The sequence below is a fragment of the Chrysochloris asiatica genome, unplaced genomic scaffold (genome assembly GCF_000296735.1).
Source record: "Chrysochloris asiatica unplaced genomic scaffold, ChrAsi1.0 scaffold00380, whole genome shotgun sequence".
Taxonomy (NCBI): domain Eukaryota; kingdom Metazoa; phylum Chordata; class Mammalia; order Afrosoricida; family Chrysochloridae; genus Chrysochloris; species Chrysochloris asiatica.
In genome coordinates, this window is record NW_006408898.1 from 1,676,605 (window position 1) to 1,683,743 (window position 7,139).

Genomic DNA, 7,139 nt, shown 5'->3' on the forward strand with positions numbered 1-7,139 from the left:
TGTAGCAGATGTGAGAAAGGTAGTGTTTTCTGATCCATGGCTCCAAATCGGCTCCCAGAGTGGGTATCTTGGGTGTGATGCAGTGGGTGAAGGATCAGAAGTGCGTTCCCATTTCAGAAGTCTGACCAGTCTTCAGAGATAAAGGGGCTCTTTCTCTCCCTATGTTACTCAAGAAGACACAGTAATTGTGGTCATATAGCCAAGCTACAATCATACCCTGTAATATCTCACCATCCAGGCAAGAGACAATACCAGCTAATATACACCAGATAGACAGCCAACACCTGCTATAGTTACTCTGAGTTGAGTAATAAGAAAAGTGAAAAGGGAAGCCCATCTCTGGATCACATGTACCTGAAGGCAATCAGAGAGCTCAATAACACATCATCATACACTTATCTAATTATTGAAAACATGCATAAGTATTTAAGATGCCAAAGAAACAGCTGACTATTTTGGCACATGTCCAGAAACAAGATTAGAGTAACTGAGACAAATGAGCTGGAGGTAGACCTAGACATTCCATTGGAAGGAGGACAGGGTTTGGAACTGCCTGAGAAGGAATTTGGTACAATGATAGTGAGGTGCATCCAAATGCTCCACAGAGGGTTTGAGAAAAATACAGAAGAAATCAGGAAAACACTACAGGAACAATCAAATAAGATAGATACAGTATTGGAAACCATTCAAAACCTGCAAAAAGAGGTCCAAATGATTAATAATAAAATATCAAAAATCAACAATACATTGAAAGAGCAAAGGAGTAAACTTTAAGACATGGAAACCAGAACTAGCAATCTGGAAGACAAATCTCTTAATACTGCTAAGATAGAAGAGCAAGCAGAAATAGATAAAAAAAAATCTGAAGAAAGTCTAAGATTCATATGGGACAGCATGAAGAAGTATAATTTAAGAATTAGTGGCATTCTGGAACAGGGAGAATCACACAAGTCCACAGAGGAGATAACTGAAGAGCTGTGGAAGAAAATTTCCCTAACATCCTGAAAAATTAGAAGATAAGCATTCAAGAAGATCAATGAACCCCAGGAAGTATAGATCCCAAAGTAAAATCACTACGACATATCATAATCTAGCTCTCCAAAATCAAAGATGAGAGAATCCTGAAAACAGATAGGGAAAAGAGAAGAGGAAAGGGAAAACTATTTAAGTTTCCTTTAGTTTCTCTCAGCAGTGTTTCATAGTTTTTAGTACATGAGTTCTTCGAGCCTGCTTAAATATATTCCTTGGTATTTTATTTTCTTAGATGCTATTGTAAATGGAATTGTTTCCCTCATTTTCTTTAAAAATTCTCATTTCTGACTTCACCTAGGAGGAGATCTGGGCAGCCAACAAGCATATGAAGAAATGTTCACAATCACCAGCTATCAGAGAAATGCAAATCAAAACAACAATGAGATATCATCTTACACCAGAAATAACAGCGAAGATCAAAAAAGCAGAGGACAACAAATGCTGGTGAGGATGTGGAAAAACTGGGACCCTCCTACATTGTTGGTGGCAATGCAAATGATCCAACCACTCTGGAAGGCAATATGGCACTTCCTCAGAAGGTTGGAAATAGAAATACCGTATGACCCAGCATTTCCTCTACTTGGTATTTACCCACAAGAAATATGAGCCATAACATGAGTAGATATATGCACACCAATGTTCTCAGCAGCACTATTTACAATAGCAAAAAGATGGAGACAGCCTAAGTGCCCATCAATTGAAGAATGGATAAACAAACTGTGGTACATACACACGATGGAATACTACACTACCTTGAAGAACAACAAGCAAGCTGCAAGCCATCACATAACGTGAATGAACCTTGAAGACATTATGCTGAGTGAAATTAGTCAGTCACAAATGGAGAAATACTGCATAAGACCATTATTGTAAAAGACTAAAAAAAAGAACCCACCCAAAAAGGGTGGGGGGAATCTCTCTATATAAGCGCTGTTCACCGGTATGTATGGAATGAGAGGTAGGGAGGGAGAGAGGGGAAGAAAGCTCACAGGGTAGGGAATAGACACAGGAGAGCCTGGGAGCGGGAGTTGGGGGGAAGGCTGGCAATACACCAGAAGGGGGAGGGGAAAAAGAAGAACAAGGTGGACAGGAGTACAGTTGGGCTAGGTGGGACAGAGTTAAATGACGAAGTATGCACAACCCTGGAATAACAGGGCTTCAGGATATAGGGATTGAGGCATGGCTTGAAAATGGGGAAAGAGGGAAATAATGTTAGGATGCTTGGCTGTCTTTTGAATCTTGGTCTCCCTTGCCTACCATTGTGAAATAGACACTTGAGGTGGTCAGGGAATAGCCAGAAACATCACAACAACAGAAAACATTTGGGAAGTTTATAACCTAAAACTGTGGTGAGGATATTTACCCCCTCTTGTTTAATTGGGGTGATAAGTGACATAAATGAATATCCTAGGTTAGGTAATTGATCCCTCATTTTTGTGTGATTGGATGACATATATTCAGATCATTTTCTCTTTAATTCAAAGGGATGCTTTCAGTATATCATTTTAGTTGCTGCTGCTTAGTTTATATGCATTTTACCTAAATAGTGCCTGGTAAATGAAGCGGGAGATCCAAGAGTTGTGCAAATGGTTAAGCACTTGACTACCAATCAAAAGAATGGTGGTTCAAACCCACCCAAGGACACTCTGAAGACAAGTCTACTCTACACTTATGGGGTCTCTATGAGTTGGAACCAACTTGACAGCAACCAACAACAGCAAGGAGTCCTGGTGTGGTACGGTATGATAAGCATTGGACCTCTGTGTCAGTTTGAATCTCGAATTCAATAGTTCAAACATACCATTCCTCAGAAACCCTGTACAGGCTCGCTTGAGTCGGAACTGATTTGACAGTACTTAACAACAACAACAAATGAAGAGGAGTATCTTGGTTTTCAAAGTGGAATGCTTCTTCAAAAGAAAGATGTATCTTGCAATTCAAGAAGTCACCTTCTCCATCTTGCTGAGTCTTGGATCCCAAACTATCCTCAGTTGATGATATTCAATTTCAATAACCAAGAAAGACCTTCCATCCTGTCGTACAGACTTGGCCACAGTCTCATTATATATTATTTTCTCCATCTCTAAAATGGAATACAGTGGATCTTAGAAGTTTCATGATGGTGTTAGGAAGTCATTGAAATGATCCTGGAAGAAAAGGAGAGTGACACATCTTATAAAACAACACACTTATATTTTCTAGTTTGCAAACGTTTAGAAAAGGTTGTTTAGCATAGACATATGAAGTTGATTTGACAATTCTAAACTAAACCCCAACAACTCACTTCAGAAAAAAAAAAAATCAGAAACCTGCAATTGTGTAACATGTAAATTCTTTTGGACTGGGGCCAATTGTCACTGTGGTTTGGCAACACAGCATAACATCTCTTGGAAAAAAAAAAAAAGGGGAGAAAAAAATGTCCTGAGAACAAAGATAATGATTAAACTGTTGGATACAAAAAGGCAAGTTTTGGAGATTTCAGGCTCTAACTCTCTAATTCAAACAAAACCCAGCAGAACAGGGAATAACAGTTTTTCCAGAAGAGGATTAAGTCACAGCGCCTAATTGGAAGGACAGCACTTGTACACTCAGACGGACTCACCAGACATCTCCAGGTATCTGTCATCAGTGGTCCAAACAACCATTTCCACATGCGAGTGAAGGTGACAAGCAGATACTGGAGGAAGAGAGCAGTCCTGGGAGAAGCCCCAAGATGCCGTCTGAGAAGGGACAGAAGAAGAGTTTCAAGCAGAAACTGGTCTTGAAGAGCAACTTGGCTAAAGAAACACTCTGAGTTCTTGGGCACATTTATAATGATTGTCCTTAGATGTGACTCTGTTGCCCAAGCCATCCTCAGTAGAGGGCATTTGGGAGGAATTGTCACTGTCAATGTTGGATTTGCAATGGCTGTTTTAATGGCTATTTATGTGACTAGAGTTGTCTCTGGTGGCCACATTAATCCAGCTGTCTCTTTCCAAAGTGTCTTTTTAAATGGATGAAATGGTACAAATTGCCTTTTCATGTGGGAGCCCAGTTCTTGGGAGCCTTCGTGGGGGCTGCAACCCTCTTTAGCATTTACTATGATGGACTTATGTCCTTTGCTGATGGAAGATTGCTCATCGTTGGAGAAAATGCAACAACACACATTTTTGCAACATACCCTGCTCCATATCTGACCCTGGTGAATGCATTTGCAGCCCAATCCCAGAATAGTGCCCTCTTCCTTCTTAAAGCCCCTTCCCCTCCTGAGAGTTATCTGGTCCCAGCAGGCATCCCTGCCACAAGGAGTGCCAATGGCCAGCAGTCCAAAGGAAGGAAGAATGGCATGATCCTACCTGCCTGGAATTCTCTAGTGGTGGCCACCATGTTCCTCCTCATGATTGTCTTTGCCATTTTTGACTCCAGAAACTTGGGGGTCCCCAAAGACCTATTGTCATTGGCCTCCTGATTATTGTCATCTCTTCCTCTTTGGGACTGAACAGTGGCTGTGCCATGAACCCTGCTCGAGACCTGAGTTCCAGACTCTTCACTGCTTTGGCAGGATGGGGGTCTGATGTCTTCACAGCTGGAAATAACTTCTGGTGGATTCCTGTGGTGGGCCCTATGGTTGGTGCTGTCATTGGAGGACTCATCTGTGTTCTTAACTTTGAAATCCATCACCCAGACCCTGATGCAGGTTCCCAGACAGAATCATCAGAGGACAAAACAGAGAAATATGAAGTTAGTGTTATAATGTAGTGGCCTGCTCACTTCTTGATGTGCAACTGATTGAACTGGAAATCTCTTCAGGAAGGATGGCATTTAAGGGTCTGTGTTTTCATGAGTCTTCCCATTGTTGGAATCTTCCCGCTGTTTTCTGCTAACTGTATGGGACACCTCATTGGAAAAGCATCAGAGTGAAGGTTTGACATCATTGACCTCAGAACAGCTCTGATTGTCCACAGGCACAGCCTGCCTTCCCGGCCTTTCCTCTCTCTTCCCTTTGATAGGAATCCTTACTATGGATTAGCACTGATGGCTTGGAAGCTTGACCATGGATTTCACTGGATGGTCTGAGCTCCATTACTTGTATGAAATTGTTGTTGTTGTCAGGTGCCATCGAGTTGGAACCGACTCATAGCGACCCCATGCACAGCAGAATGAAACAATGTCCGATCCTGGGCCAACCTCACTACTATTGCCACACTTGAGTCCATCGATGCTGCCACCTGGCCAATCCATCTCATTGGGGGTCTTCCTCTTTTTCTCTGACCCTCCATCTTACCAAGCATGATATCCTTCTCCAGCGACTGTTCCCTCCTGACAATATGTCCAAAGTATGAGAGACGAAGTTTAGCCATCTTGGCCTCAAAGGAGCACTCTGGCTGCACTTCTTCCAAAACAGATCTATTGATTCTTTTGGCAGCCCATGGCACTTTTATGAAATATGTATGAAATAGTGCCACCAAAAACCTGTTTTCAATGTTCACTAAGATTACCTTCTGAGTACCAACTAAAATCTAACTTGAAAGATTAAAAAAAAAAAAAAAAGAAGAGAGGGCATATATATAAGTACGCCCACACATGCAGATAATACCCACTTGACCTGACTTCAATGGCTGGATGATCAGAGCTCAACCAGAAGAAGAAAGAAGAGGGAAAAAAATAATCTGATACAATTTGATGAACTTGACATACACCTATGGAAGCAGTAGCTCAAAAGAGTGAACAAATCTTCACAGGGAGGATCGTTCGCACCTCCTCTGCACATGGAAAGGACAGGGATGGGGAATGTGGACATTGGCTATGCAGAATGCAGGGGCTACAAAGGCGAGAAGTGACTGGCTTACAAGCTTTCAAGAGGGAACCTAGATCCAGAAGTCGTGGAACAAGGTAGAATCTCCACTGAATAGTATCCATTCTGTCTAGTCAGGGCTGATGAAAGGAGATGCACATAGGTCTATTGGGATACAATAGCGAATAATTGTTATCAGGACTGATTGTAAGGGCTGGAAATGTAAAGGTAGACATTTTGAGGCAAAGGGAGGGGAGTGATTAACCTTGCAGTCTAGGAGCGGAGGTCCGTGGGACCATCAAAGGAGAAGAGCGGAGAACAGAACCCTACTCAGAGAAGCAGTGATGCCAGGGATGGAGGCAGGGACAATGACATGAGGAGATGGAGCGGCTGGGGACTTTGGACCCGGAGAGGGAGAGGGGCTGTATGTGGACGACCGGGGGGCAGGCTTGCAGGGTGTACCCTTTGGTTGATGGATGATGCATGGAAGGGATTGTAACCATGGCAAGGAAACGATATACGACGGGATCAGTGTGAATCTGATATCCTCCCATGTAAACTATCACACAATTCACAATAAAACATTAAAAAAAACAACAAAACTCATTTCTGGTGTATAGAAACACAATTTTTGTTTAGTGATCTTGTATCTGTCAACTTTGCTAAATCCATCATGTATTACCTTTGGAACTTTTCTTGCAGATTCATGAATTTTTCCTCTATAGGAGCATGTCGTCCACAAATAGATATAATTTTACTTTTTTCCAGTTTGGATACTTTTATTTCCTTTTCTTGTTTTATTGCTGTAGTTAAGACTTCTAACACAATGTTGAATAGAATTCAAGCGAGAACAGGCACTCTTGCCATATTCCTTTTTTAAAGTGGGAAGTTGTCAGTCTTTCTCTATTACATAGAATGTTGGCTGTCAGGTTTTCAGGACCACTGGTATTGTAGTGAACCACAAAGTCAGCAGTTTGAAACTACCAGCTGTTCCGCGGGAGAAAGAAGAAGCATTGTGCTCCCATGAAGATTTACAGCCTTGGAAACCCTGACTCCACAGCACTGAACAACAACAACATCAGGTTTTCATCCTCCACTCATCTGTCAGTTTATTATATTGTGGTGACTTGTGTGTTGCTGTGATGCTGGAAGTTATATCATTGGTATTTTAAATACTAGCACAGGCACCCATGGTTGACAGTGGAGCCTCCAGTTGTTGTTATTATGTGCCATAGAGTCAGTTCTGACTCATAGTGACCCTGTACAGGGTTTCCAAGGCTGTAAATCTTTATAGGAGCAGAAAGCCTCATCTTTCTCCCGCGGAACAGCTGGT

At 42.0% G+C, this 7,139-nt stretch overlaps 1 pseudogene; it reads left to right on the forward strand.

Annotated features, from left to right (window-relative positions):
• The first annotated feature begins 3,769 nt into the window (after positions 1-3,769).
• Positions 3,770-4,770, forward strand: LOC102821265 (annotated as a pseudogene).
• The last annotated feature ends 2,369 nt before the right edge of the window (positions 4,771-7,139 follow it).